Raw genomic sequence first — 16111 nt, 5'->3', positions numbered from 1 at the left:
TGGTTCCCACATGTGTTAGGTGACTCACATGGGCTGCTAAGAGCTGATCATTGGAGTGTATATACCAATAGTACATACATCTAAAAGCTGTGTATTGTACGAGTACGAATACGGGTGCATACGAGTAGAATTGTTGATGAAACTGAACGAGGATGTAATTGTAAGCATTTTTGTTAAGTAGAAGTATTTTGATAAGTGTCTTGAAGTCTTTAAAAAGTGTATGAATACATATTAAAACACTACATGTATATACATTTTCTCTGAGTCGTTAAGTCATCGTTAGTCGTTACATGTAAATGTTGTTTTGAAACCTTTAGGTTAACGATCTTGTTAAATGTTGTTAACCCATTGTTTATTATAACAAATGAGATGTTAAATTGTTATATTATCATGATATTATGATATATAATATATCTTAGTATGATATATATACAGTTAAATGTCGTTACAACGATAATCGTTACATATATGTCTCGTTTTGAAATCATTAAGTTAGTAGTCTTATTTTTACATATGTATTTCATTGTTAATACACTTAATAATATATTTACTTATCATTTAACATAATTAACCAAGTGTATCAATATCTTAATATGATTCATATGAACCTAGTAAGACGTTGTTATAACGATAATCGTTATATATATCGTTTTCGAGTTTCTTAAATTAATAGTCTCATTTTTATGTATATAACTCATTGTTAAAATACCTAATGAGATACATACTTATAATAAAATCATGTTTACTATATATATAACCATATATATGTCATCGTATAGTTTTTACAAGTTTTAACGTTCGTGAATCACCGGTCAACTTGGGTGGTCAATTGTCTATATGAAACCTATTTCAATTAATCAAGTCTTAACAAGTTTGATTGCTTAACATGTTGGAAACACTTAATCATGTAAATAACAATTTCATTTAATATATATATATAAACATGGAAAAGTTCGGGTCACTACAAAGTTGCACCCCCACATTTAGCGCAAGCGCTTAATGAGCCAGCGCGATTTCAGGAGTTTATGCAAAACTGGTTTGCAGTAATGCAAGGGCATAAAGCAAGACAATCTTTAGAGGTGGCTCCCACTACAGAAAAATTCGCTGCACATATAGCGAATCACCCGTTCCCTCAAGCACCTGTAATACCGCTAACATTAGGAAGCTACGATGGGTTATCTGACCCTGATGACTTCCTACAAAGATTTGAGGGAACAACAAGAACCCACAATTGGGGAGACGAGGTAGCATGTCACATGCTACCAATCGTATTAAAAGGAGTGGCGTGAGAGTGGTTCAATAATTTAACTCCCAGAAGCATAACAGGGTATGCAGATTTAAGATCCCGGTTTTTACTTAATTTTCATAGTCTGCATGCGCGCAGAAGAACACATGTGGAATGCCATGACATAAAGCAAAAACCCAACGAATCCTTGGCTGAGATCATTGATAGGTACACCAAAGAAGTGGCTAAAATACCAGATCTACCAGAAAGCCAAAAGGTGTCAGGGTTTATACACTGCCTTGATACAGAAAGGCACCTATCTTTGTGGCAACTGAGTCAGTATGTAAAACGTTCGAAGCACCGACACCACTACCCGATTATGCAAAAAAGGACAAAACCAAATTTTGTGATTTTCATGATGATTTTGGTCACGAAACTAATAAGTGCAGGTAGTTAATCGAGAGGGTGGTTGCAGAACTAAAAAAGGGAAGGTTGCAGCATTTGAAGAAATCAGCTAAAGCAGAAGGCCACAAGTCAAGATCGGAAAAAGAATTTTCGTGACAAAAGAAAAGCGAACTAAAAGCAGGGGAAGCAGAAAAAACCATAAATATGGTAACAAGTGAGAACGTGATAGCAAAAGTAAGAAATGTTAGAGATTGGAGAAAAGCAGGAATCTCATTCGAAGCAAGTAAAAGGGACTGGTTGAAAAAACCCGTGATAGTTAAAGGATACATCAGAAGCTGCAATCAGGAACTTAAGGGATTATGCATAGACACTGGCTGTGGTACAGATGTAATGTATGAACATTGCTACATGTCGCTGCCTATGTCAGTTAGGTCGCAGTTAAAAAAGAAAGCAACTACTTTGTTTGGTTTTGCTGGTGAAATGGTCCCGTCGTTAGGAACGATTAAAATTGGGTTAGAGCTACGAGACGGCATTAATGATAAAAAGAAAAGTGATGTTGAAATTGAATTCGCTGTAGTCCAATCAAAAGCTGAGCATAATGCATTGTTAAGTAGGAGCACCTTGCAAAAGTTAGGTGCCATATCGTCGACAATACATGGCATGCTAAAATTCCCAACAAAACGGGGAATTGCAACCATAAAATCAGAAGTGGATGAGAAGAACAGAACGAGGCTAGAGGGTATGAGGCAGAAAGAAAAGGATGTAGAGTTAAGTGAGCAGGGGATGACCCAAGAAACGCTACACTCACAGGTACATAAATATTTCAAATCGATATTTAATATTGCAGTGTCACAGTTTCTAGAAAAAGGTACAAGCACTAATTTGTATTTGAAATCACTCACTTTAAAGTTAGCAACAATTAAGATAAACACTTAATTATGTAATTAGGGTGCGTAAAAACTGTGTTGTGACTACCTGTTTTAAAAAATATTATACGCTATTATAAGATGCAGGGTTCAAAAAATCTTAGAAAAAGTGTTAAGGCGAACCAAGGAGTCAAAAGAAACTGCGGAAAAAAGATCCGCACTCACATTACTGGTTTAGCGAGACAGTGCCAACCAAGGAATAAGAAAGAAGTCGCACATGTAAAGGTTGAAAAATTGCCTAACGCCAAAAAACGGCAACTTGCGATGCAAAAGTAAAATGCAAGGATGAGCGCACAGATAAAGCCTAAAAACAGCTTGCGCACAGCATCAAAAATCAGCATAATGGTAAAAAATGATGCTGAAAGGACCCGTTCATATACATTATAAACGATTCACAATAGTTGATTACATCGCGAGGTATTTGACCTCTACATGATACATTTTACAAACATTGCATTCATTTTTAAAAGACAAACTTTCTTTACATCGAAAAATGACAGGCATGCATACCATTTCATAATATCCACTATCCAACTATAAATTGACTTAATAATAATCTTTGATGAAGTAAAAGACTCGAATGCAACGTTCTTCGAAATATGTCATGAAAGACTCCAAGTAATATCTTTAAAATGAGCAAATGCACAACGGAAGATTTCTTTAATACCTGAGAATAAACATGCTTTAAAGTGTCAACCAAAAGGTTGGTGAGTTCATTAGTTTATCATAATCATTCATTTTCATCATTTTTATAGACCAAAAGAATTTCATTTCCAGTTCTCATAAATATACGTCCCATGCATAGAAACAAAAATCATTCATATGGATTGAACACCTGGTAACCGACATTAACAAGATGAATATAAGAATATCCCCTATCATTCCGGGAAATCCTTCGGACATGATATAAAACAACATCGAAGTACTAAAGCATCCGGTACTTTGGATGGGGTTCGTCGGGCCCATAGATCTATCTTTAGGATTCACATCAATTAGTAGATCGGTTTACTAATTCTTAGGTTACCAAGCAAAAAGGGGCATATTCGGCTTCGACCATTCAACCATATAATGTAGTTTTGATTACTTGTGTCTATTTTGTAAAACATTTATAAAAATTGCGCATGTATTCTCAGCCCAAAAATATAAAGGGTAAAAAGACAAATGAAACTCACCATACTGTATTTCGTAGTAAAAATACATATAACATCATTGAACAAGTGCAAGGTTGGCCTCGGATTCATGAACCTATATTAATTATATATTTATATGTTGGTCAATATTTGTCTAACAATTAAGGTCAAGTCATAGTGTACCACATTCCTAATGCTCGAGACTAATATGCAAAAGTCAATTTGACTCAAAATGATTTCCAAAATCTATACATGATTAATATATAGTTTAAATATCGTCGTTTTATATTTTTAAATATCTTTAAAAGATTTATTAGAGTAAATAATATAATTCATTTATTAATAAATAAAACTTTATAAAAAAATATACTTTTATATATCTTAACTAATAAAATTTATAAAGTTCATTTAATATCATAAAGATAATATGATAGGTATTATTAAAGAAATTTTATTACACGTAGTAAAAATATATTTGTATCTCATATGTATTTGATAAAATAATATCTATAATAATAGTAAGTAAAAGTTGCATTATTTTGTAATAATAATTATTATTATTCTATTAATTAAGATATCAATATTCATAATTACAAAAATAAAATGATAATTCTAATTATGATAACATAAATATTTATGATACTTTTTAATATTATCTTTTAAAGTAATAATTCTATTTAAAATGATAATAATAATGATATTTTATAGTAACAATGACATTTCTGTTAAAATAGTAATTTTTGTTAAAATGATAGTTTTAATACAATGATACTTTTAATGATAATAGTAATGATAAAAAAATAATAAGAACGATAATTTTATCTAAATCATTATCTTACAATATTTAATTTTCATCATGATACTCATACTCATTATTTCTTAATTGATTCGTTTAATAGCTTTTAATCGTCTTTTATATCGTTTTCATGTTAATGATAATAATAGTAATCATAATAATTAAGTGTTACTAATATAAGTTTTAATCATAATAATACTAATGATAATAAATATTATGAATATATTAATGATAATACTAATTATAACTTTAACGATAATAACGCTAGTAATAATAATAAAATGTAACACCCCATTTTCCCCGTATATGATTTATAGGTGTATTGTGTATGTACGACAGGCGTATGAAGGGTTCGATACATGTTCGGGTGTTAAAGTCTTGTATGCGATAAAATGAGTCAGGACACGTTGAGTGTCACGGCGCGACAATGGGAGCCGCGGCGCGGCATTTCGAATAAATTCAGATCAGAAGTCCGATTAAAAATGATCCCAGACCTAGGCAAATGTCGCGGCACGACATTTAAGGCCGCGGCGCGACGATACGGGCAAACTGGTACTAGATTCTTGTAATTTTAAATAAGGTTCAAGGGCAATTTGGTCATTTCACATTTGAGCCAGATTTGAGGCTTTAACCTCATCCATTCATTCCATTTCCTAATTTCATTTTCCTTTTCTTTCCTATTTTCCTCTCAAAACATAAATTCCTTAAGTGATTCAAGTGGGATTTTGGAAAGGAAGAAGCGGGTTTTGATCTTTGGCGTAGTTGACAAGTTTGTTCTCCTTGTTCTTAGCTACACGGTGATACTAGTGGTAAGCTCTAACTCCGAATTTCATTTGTTAGATTCGATATTCAAGTTAGGGTTTGAGATTGTTAGTTGTAAAACTCATTTGGTTGATGAAGAGGGTTTATGGAAACTTGCTATTTTGATATTTGGCGTGTTTTGGGTTGGTTAATGATTTAACCACGTTTAAGACTTGTAAATGGTGTATAATCACTAGTGTTAGTGATTATTCTTGTTTTGGAAACCATTAGGGTTCTTATGGTTGACTAATTTTGACTAGAGTCAAAATTAGGGTTTGTTGATGATTATGACTCAATTGCCGATTTAATAAGGTTTATAAACTTAAAATGGATTAAGTTGAAGCATAGAACCAAGTTAAATATGTTTTGGTGTCAAAACTTGCTAATGGCGTGATATTGACTTCTTATGGGTCAAATTAGGGTTTAAGTTTCATTTTGGGCAAGATAGGTGTTTACACCTATGATTGGGTTTGATTGGCATATTAGGACCATTCTCACTTGTGTTAGTGATTATTGGTTAGTTTGGGCACGGTTTGTACTTGGAAGTGCATTTGGCTGGAAATTGCACTAGTTGTCAATTTGGGTTGATTTGTATATCCACCCTAATTGTGTTACTTGTTATGTAATAAATGGATTAGGTACATTCCATCGGCAATTGTGGATTATTCGGTAGCATTCTTCAAGGCGACAAGGTGAGTGTTAATATCCTATATGCATATGTATGTGTAGGATAGGTGCGGGTCGGGTGAAGGGGTTCTCATTTATAGAGCTCGCTTCTCGTATAGGTGGAATTGTTGGACTTATGTATAGGTCCAATTGGCACGGTTGTGCGTTTTGGTTGACCACTTTGGCGAGGTGCACACTTTGTGTGTACTTTATCACATGGGCGTGTGATGTGGACTTATATAACCCCAATGACGAAGGGTTAATATAGTGAGTAGAATAATTATATGCGTAGGTATATAATGTATTTATTTGTTGTAGCGTGAGATGTGAAGTGTCGATGTGCTAAGACACCACATTTCACGTGACGAGTGAAGTGTCGATGTGCTAAGACACCACTCCAAGTAATGTGACGGGTGAAGTGTTGATGTGTTAAGACGCCACCCGGGGTGAAGTGTCGATGTGTTAAGACACCACCCGGAGTGAAGTATGGATGTGCTAAGATGCCGCTCCAAGAGAATAACGGGTGAAGTGCCGATGTATTAAGGCGCCACTCGAGGTGAAGTATCGACGTGTTAAGATGTCACCTCAAGTAAAATGAAGAGTGAAGTGTCGAAGTGTTAAGACACCACTCGGGGTGAAGTGTCGACGTGTTAAGACGCCACCCGGGGTGAAGTATCAAAGTGTTAAGATGCCACCCATGGGGTTAGTGTACGAAGTGTTAAGTGCACTAATGGTTGTTATGAACATCGATGACTTGTTTCGCGAAGTCATTCCCTTGCGAAGATTTGGTTAACCATGGTTATTGTGTTGTAAGCATTTATGTTATTCGAGTTATATATATATTGTATACGTATAACGTTGTTTTGTCGTGATATAGCTAACCCTACGGGTGTAGTTTATTGGCATTGTTCACATCGTTGTTGGTGAACTTATATTTCGTTGATGTATCTTTAGCTCGTTGCTTAGTGATCTTACGGTATGCTTAGACTAGCTTGCCTTTATGCTTGGATGCTCCGGTATGCGGTATTTGGATATTTGTGTGGCGTGTCCATTTTATGCATATATATGTATGTAGTATATTCTCACTCACTAAGCATTAGCTTACCCTCTCGTTGTTGATATTTTTAAAGGTTCGCATGCTTGGCGGCTCGGGTAAGCTTGGGGATTAGAGATCTTGGCTAGGTTGCTTAGAAGATCTTGCTTTTGTACTCGATTAGGATTTGGGTAGCGTAGTCCCAAATCACCATGCTCGGTTTTGTGTAAGCGTAACTAGTCGGGTCATAGTGATTATAACCGGTTTATGATTTCACTACGTATTATTGTATTGAGAAGTTTAAATTATTAATGTATGCTTTAAGTTCGTTGAACTTACTTTGGTAACAAATATGTTTTGGTAAATGTGTAATGGGACCTAAAGTATTATTTAACGTATATTAAAAGGAAAAATTTTTATGGGCCGGTTTAATACGGGTTGGGTTGTTTCAAGTGGTATCAGAGCATGGTCTAAGGGATTTAGGCGACTTGAGATAGGTGCCTAGACTTAGACTTTTGTGTGTGCTTATTGTTGCGGTACTTGTAGGATTACGGGTCGGAACGGGTTATAGTTAGTGCCTTGTTTGTAGGTGGACTAACTAGGGTGTTTGGCTTGTGTTGTGATGCTATTCCCTTGCGTGTGTTTATATTGCGTGGAATCGTCGTTGTGTTGGTTATATCATCGAGCGAGGCTTTCATTGTACTAACGAGTTGAGACGACGTGTGTGCGTAATAAGGACTTGCAAACCTTATTACGGGTGCAAATCGTGTCTAACAAGTGATGTACGACGAGTGTTGAGCAAGATGGGGCGGTGTTATGCGTGTTGCTTTATACGTTTGTGGACTAATCAGATTAAAGTTTAAATTTGGTCGAAAATTTCCGGGTTGTCACCGTACCTACCCGTTAAAGAAATTTCGTCCCAAAATTTGAGTGGAAAGGTCGTGAATGATAATAAGTATGTTTTCATGATGCATACGGGCTGAAAATTAGAGTTTTATCATCAGCGAATAATTTGAATAAACAATCCATTTATATGAAGAGTACGAATGAAGCTAACATAGAAGAGTAAAATGAGTAAGTGTAGATTCATCTTATCATTTGACGTAGATATGATTGATTTCCAGATTTCAAGGGATTTGAAAAAAATCTTCGTAATAAGATTTATTTCTCAGGTAACCAAGGGAATTAGGATCCGCTTTAAATGCGATCGTCCTTTTTAATTTTTCTGTCAGAGATTTTCTTATAAATTCACCTCCTTCGTTCCCTTACAACTCACACCTTCTGTTGATGCATTTTATGCAAGTCCCTAGACATCTACCCACATCCATTGCAGGTACAACAGTTTACAGGCCACCATGATCGCTCGTTATTATCCTATCCGTGTTTGTATGTGGTTGCAGGAACTGCAGGAATGAGATTTGGATGTTTAACTATGTTAGACTTAGTCAGACGTACGAGTGAAGCCCCATTCGTACGGCTGACAGGCTCATACGCACGGTTGATGCTGAGCTAAGTCACAATTACAACCTAAATGAGAAGACACGAGTGAGTGATCACCCGTACGGCTGATGAAGCCAACTCGTACGTGTAATGGATGAATCGTACGGGTGAGTCAACAGTAGGGGTATATAAAGTCTTATGTTCCTCATTTTAGGTTAAGCCTCTCATTTGTTACACACACTCAGATTTGGTGAGCTCCTCCGATTCTCTCTCAACCCAAATCACCCAGGTGGTGAATAATAGCTCTAGGTGTTGATCTAAACACACTTGATTTAGTTATGGTTTGACTAAATTAATCCCAAAAAGCTTAACCTAGTCACTAGAGGGATTGATTCACTTATTCCGTCATTGTGTGAGTTAAATCTGTTGATTTCTAAGTTCCTAGTCATGTTTCATCACATTCTATTCTTTCCCCCTCAACTCATATTTTAAAGTATTCATCAATATGCTCCATCCAGTTCTGATTCTCGATATATTTCTAACTTTCCTATCGTTCATTTTTCTTTTTCACATACCGCCAGAAGATTCTATTTACTTCTACTATACTCTTGGGTTTATAGTGTTTCTAGTTCTCCTGTGTCTTTATATTGCTATATGCATCGATATATATGGTTTATAATTTCTGGTTTGTCGTTGGGCTTTATATCTTCCCTTATATTTCAAAGTCTCTACTTCTGTCTTCTATAATCATTGTCATTCACAGTTAATGCTCTCTTTTATTTGCTGCAATTTATACCCCAATTCCTATTTCGGAGTTTTGTCCTTTCGTTTCTTCTTCTTGCGATTAAACACCGCTTGTAATGGTTCAGAATTCACAGATTTGAATTTCGTAATGAACATTGTTAATGTTCTAGGAAGGAAATTGTGATGGCACGATCTTGACTTGTCAAATTACCAGAATACCTTGGAAAAGGCCGAATCATCAAGAAATATTTTCTTGATATTTTAGAGGTTAAATAGAATACAAGAGTCGTATAACATGGCACATAATGATGTTATGATCTGTGAATCATCACGTTCCATTTAGAAACTCAGCATGACTTACTGTAATATAATCACGTTGATCAAGTGTCATTATATTATATTAACTCATGCTTCAGCTCCCAATACTTCTTCAAAAATATTTCTATTTTAAACTCGAATGTTTTAGAATTTAGAAACTAAAATAGTTTCTTTTATGATGTAATACAGATAGCGCGAAGAGGTAAATGATTTCAGATAAGAATAATTATGAAAATATCTTCAGAAATATGGAGGATATTTATAATGAAAGATACGATGATATCTTAGGATTTCTAATATCAGAGGATGATGAAGGATATTGTCCGCAGGGGTTTAGAGTCAGAAGCAAGGTATTCATTAATGACTTTAGGAGATACTGAATCATTTGGATTCATTGAAGTCAGGTTCAGTCTTTGTGATTTGTCCACAACCTCCTTCATACTTTGCTCAATCCGGTTTCCAGTTCCAAGACTTCTCTTTTTTTGCGCTTTGCCAGCACACTATTCATTATCATCAAACTTTTTACTGTTAAGGTCGTTTTATAGTTTTTGCTGCTTTATCAACATTTGGAGAACTATTCCGCAGTTCAGGATTTTTTTCAGACACTTCACATCCGAAGTATGTAAGTCCGTTATATGTACACATATAACTATTGGCGTAGACATGCTGCGAGATTTCAAAATACTAATTGCTAATTCCCATTGATTCGTATGGCAATTCTCGTTACAAGATGCGAATGAGTAAATGATGGGGTTTCAATGAATAATTATATTGACTTTTGGAGAGGCTAAAGTCAAAGGGTAATGAATTTGTTGGTACATCTGCTAATAATGTGGTGGAATGTAAAAGGTTCCCCGGTAACGATGGTGTATATCTCAAGGTTATAATAAGGTTAGTCTGACTGAAAAGTTGAAGTTGACTTGCTGGAGCTGTGACAAAACTGGCTACTTTGAAAAGGAATCGCAAAGTTATTTTTGCTAATAAATGCCAAAGAATCTGATACGGATACGTTGTTTAAACTTTTACTTTGGTTTCAAGAGTTTTTCGGGTACATAACTGTGGGTAACATGTTGTTGGATCATCATCTCGATTGCTCATCATTCGAAGTGTCTTTAGAAATTTTTGAAGGGTTTGAACACAGATTGTAATAGTTAACATACATTTGATGTTCTAACACAGTTTTGAAGTCAAAATATAGCTTTGAAAGATGTAGGAATCTAAAGGTCATGGTACCAGTTATATCTCGAATTTAATTCTAAGGTTTCAAAATCAGAATATGTAATTGAGTTTGAATGTATGGTTGTTTTGATATGAAAGAATGTATATTATTGTGAAAGTAGGAAGTATGGTTGATAATTTGCTTAATCAGATTCGAAGAATGTAACATATTAATTGTGAATATATATATATATATATATATATATATATATATATATATCTCGGGTATTATCTACCCGTTAAAAAAAATTTCACAATTAATATCTTAAAAAAAAAAATTATTACAGTCTTTATGAAAATATATATGTATATATTCTTTTCAGATGTAACATAGATTTTAATGAGTTAATACTAAATTAAACTCATTCGATTTACAGTTGGAACTAGAATTTAATAATCCCTTGAAGGCTTTAGAAATTACATAAGTATTTCTTCAATAATATTGAAATTATGAATCAATACTTCGTTATTTGTTGAGATGTGATGTTGGTTTTCGTTAAATTCTTGTGAACTTCGCAAAGTACGAATGATGTTATCTGAAAAGTTTCGGTTACATCAATGATGAAAGTGTAAAATCAAATATATACTTGATTTATTATGAACTGGAATTTGTTGAATTGAGACAGAGATTGTAGTTAACGATGGTTAAGTTGCGGCGAAGGACGTACATTATTGCATATTTGTAATATGAATTAACCGATTAGTTAAGATTCACACACAATAGCTTAGCACGGAAAGATTTATTTTTATTTCAAATATATATATATATATATATATATATATATATATATATATATATATATATATATATATATATATATATATATATATATACTTATAATTTCTTCAGAAGTAATGAGTTAATTCTTCATAAATTGTTGACATAATATACGCGTTACTGATTCATAATGATGTCCACAGTGATTCTTGAACTGATGGATTTTGTGATGTTATAGGTGTTGTTGATTCTGATGTTGACTGTACTGACGATGCTGGTGACGTTGACGGTACTGTTGATGCTGTTGGTAAAATAAGTTTAACTTGTTAATCACACACCATTTTTGTCAGGGTTTCTACTCTTCCTTCTATCATTTTGGTTCGCTTAACTGATTTATGGTTAGGGCTAGATTAGATAATCTCTAAGACTTTATAGATTATATAATCGCCGCGGAATGTTTCTCCAACGAAGTTATGAATAAATACTTCATCAGTTATTGTTGTTGGTACTCCTTGGTATCTATGGTGCGTTTGACGTTGATGCTCGTGGGACAGATTGTGAAGTTGAGGTTTACGACGCGGTTGTGGTTGGAGGTGGTAATGGTACTGTTGGCGTTGATGATGGTGGTACTGGTTATGCTGCTGGTGCTGCTGCAGGTGTTTGTAATCTTTGCACCATATTCTCTAAAGCCACTACCCGAGCGCGAAGCTCGTTGACTTCTTCTATTACTCTGGGGTGATTGTTAGTTCGGATGAGCGGATAAATAAAATCTAGAATTTGATGTAGTATATAATCGTGACGAGATACTCTGGAAATGAGAGAGAAAATGGTGTTTCGGATTGGTTCGCCGGTAAGTGCTTCAGGTTCTTCGTCAAGAGGGCAATGGGGTGGATGGAAGGGATCACCTTCTTCTTGTCTCTAATGATTGAGAAGGCTACGAACCCATCCCCAATTCATCCAAAATAGATGATGGCTGATTGGTTGATCCATTCCGGTCACACTGCTTTCGGAGCTTTTCCATTTCGGAATCCGAGTGACTTGAACTGGTGACGAATTCCATTTCGTATGATTGGATAAAGGATTTTTCGATATGAAATGATTTTGGCTAACTGATGGTATTCTAATTACATAGAATATCCATATATATATAGAACAAAAGATTTCGTAATTTACGGAGGAATTTACGGAATATATCAGGCAACGTTTACAGTAATAGATACGATAAGATATGATTTAGCAAATACGCTAAGATATCAATTTTTGTCTATACACTATTCATACAATCAATGCAGCAAGACGTGTCTAGACTAAGCAGGAAATTTTCTAAGGGTGATAAGCAGGTGATTTTCGGCTAGACATGATAAGCAAAACTTTTGACATGTAGACACGGTCGAAGTCCAGACTCACTAATGAAATGTCCCGTTCTTATTGATTAAAAATGTTCCATATTAATTGATTTCGTTGCGAGGTTTTGACCTCTATATGAGACGTTTTTCAAAGACTGCATTCATTTTAAAACAAACCATAACCTTTATTTCATCAATAAAGGTTTAAAAAGCTTTACTTAGATTATCAAATAATGATAATCTAAAATATCCTGTTTACACACGACCATTACATAATGGTTTACAATACAAATATGTTACAACAAAATAAGTTTCTTGAATGCAGTTTTTACACAATATCATACAAGCATAGACTCCAAATCTCGTCCTTATTTAAGTATGCGACAGCGGAAGCTCTTAATAATCACCTGAGAATAAACATGCTTAAAACGTCAACAAAAATGTTGGTGAGTTATAGGTTTAACCTATATATATCAAATCATAATAATAGACCACAAGATTTCATATTTCAATACACATCCCATACATAGAGATAAAAATCATTCATATGGTGAACACCTGGTAACCGACATTAACAAGATGCATATATAAGAATATCCCCATCATTCCGGGACACCCTTCGGATATGATATAAATTTCGAAGTACTAAAGCATCCGGTACTTTGGATGGGGTTTGTTAGGCCCAATAGATCTATCTTTAGGATTCGCGTCAATTAGGGTGTCTGTTCCCTAATTCTTAGATTACCAGACTTAATAAAAAGGGGCATATTCGATTTCGATAATTCAACCATAGAATGTAGTTTCACGTACTTGTGTCTATTTTGTAAATCATTTATAAAACCTGCATGTATTCTCATCCCAAAAATATTAGATTTTAAAAGTGGGACTATAACTCACTTTCACAGATTTTTACTTCGTCGGGAAGTAAGACTTGGCCACTGGTTGATTCACGAACCTATAACAATATATACATATATATCAAAGTATGTTCAAAATATATTTACAACACTTTTAATATATTTTGATGTTTTAAGTTTATTAAGTCAGCTGTCCTCGTTAGTAACCTACAACTAGTTGTCCACAGTTAGATGTACAGAAATAAATCGATAAATATTATCTTGAATCAATCCACGACCCAGTGTATACGTATCTCAGTATTGATCACAACTCAAACTATATATATTTTGGAATCAACCTCAACCCTGTATAGCTAACTCCAACATTCACATATAGAGTGTCTATGGTTGTTCCGAAATATATATAGATGTGTCGACATGATAGGTCGAAACATTGTATACGTGTCTATGGTATCTCAAGATTACATAATATACAATACAAGTTGATTAAGTTATGGTTGGAATAGATTTGTTACCAATTTTCACGTAGCTAAAATGAGAAAAATTATCTAATCTTGTTTTACCCTTAACTTCTTCATTTTAAATCCGTTTTGAGTGAATCAAATTGCTATGGTTTCATATTGAACTCTATTTTATGAATATAAACAGAAAAAGTATAGGTTTATAGTCAGAAAAATAAGTTACAAGTCGTTTTTGTAAAGGTAGTCATTTCAGTCGAAAGAACGACGTCTAGATGACCATTTTAGAAAACATACTTCCACTTTGAGTTTAACCATAATTTTTGGATATAGTTTCATGTTCATAATAAAAATCATTTTCTCAGAATAACAACTTTTAAATCAAAGTTTATCATAGTTTTTAATTAACTAACCCAAAACAGCCCGAGGTGTTACTACGACGGCGTAAATCCGGTTTTACGGTGTTTTTCGTGTTTCCAGGTTTTAAATCATTAAGTTAGCATATCATATAGATATAGAACATGCGTTTAGTTGATTTTAAAATTCAAGTTAGAAGGATTAACTTTTGTTTGCGAACAAGTTTAGAATTAACTAAACTATGTTCTAGTGATTACAAGTTTAAACCTTCGAATAAGATAGCTTTATATGTATGAATCGAATGATGTTATGAACATCATTACTACCTTAAGTTCCTTGGATAAACCTACTGGAAAAGTGAAAAATGGATCTAGCTTCAAAGGATCCTTGGATGGCTCGAAGTTCTTGAAGCAGAATCATGACACGAAAACAAGTTCAAGTAAGATCATCACTTGAAATAAGATTGTTATAGTTATAGAAATTGAACCAAAGTTTGAATATGATTATTACCTTGTATTAGAATGATAACCTACTGTAAGAAACAAAGATTTCTTGAGGTTGGATGATCACCTTACAAGATTGGAAGTGAGCTAGCAAACTTGAAAGTATTCTTGATTTTATGTAACTAGAACTTGTAAAATATATGAAGAACACTTAGAACTTGAAGATAGAACTTGAGAGAGATCAATTAGATGAAGAAAATTGAAGAATGAAAGTGTTTGTAGGTGTTTTTGGTCGTTGGTGTATGGATTAGATATAAAGGATATGTAATTTTGTTTTCATGTAAATAAGTCATGAATGATTACTCATATTTTTGTAATTTTATGAGATATTTCATGCTAGTTGCCAAATGATGGTTCCCACATGTGTTAGGTGACTCACATGGGCTGCTAAGAGTTGATCATTGGAGTGTATATACCAATAGTACATACATCTAAAAGCTGTATATTGTACGAGTACGAATACGGGTGCATACGAGTAGAATTGTTGATGAAACTGAACGAGGATGTAATTGTAAGCATTTTTGTTAAGTAGAAGTATTTTGATAAGTGTCTTAAAGTCTTTCAAAAGTGTATGAATACATATTAAACACTACATGTATATACATTTTAACTGAGTCGTTAAGTCATCGTTAGTCGTTACATGTAAATGTCGTTTTGAAACCTTTAGGTTAACGATCTTGTTGAATGTTGTTAACCCATTGTTTATTATAACAAATGAGATGTTAAATTGTTATATTATCATGATATTATGATATATAATATATCTCAGTATGATGTATATACAGTTAAATGTCGTTACAACGATAATCGTTACATATATGTCTCGTTTCGAAATCATTAAGTTAGTAGTCTTATTTTTACATATGTATTTCATTGTTAATACACTTAATAATATATTTACTTATCATTTAACATAATTAACCAAGTGTATCAATATCTTAATATGATTCATATGTACCTAGTAAGACGTTGTTATAACGATAATCGTTATATATATCGTTTTCGAGTTTCTTAAATTAATAGTCTCATTTTTATGTATATAACTCATTGTTAAAATACCTAATGAGATACATACTTATAATAAAAACATGTTAACTATATATATAACCATATATATGTCATCGTATAGTTTTTACAAGTTTTAACGTTCGTGAATCACCGGTCAACTTG

The sequence above is a fragment of the Rutidosis leptorrhynchoides genome, chromosome 2, assembly GCF_046630445.1.
Source record: "Rutidosis leptorrhynchoides isolate AG116_Rl617_1_P2 chromosome 2, CSIRO_AGI_Rlap_v1, whole genome shotgun sequence".
NCBI classification, from domain to species: Eukaryota; Viridiplantae; Streptophyta; class Magnoliopsida; order Asterales; family Asteraceae; genus Rutidosis; species Rutidosis leptorrhynchoides.
Note: the sequence above shows the minus strand (reverse complement) of the source record.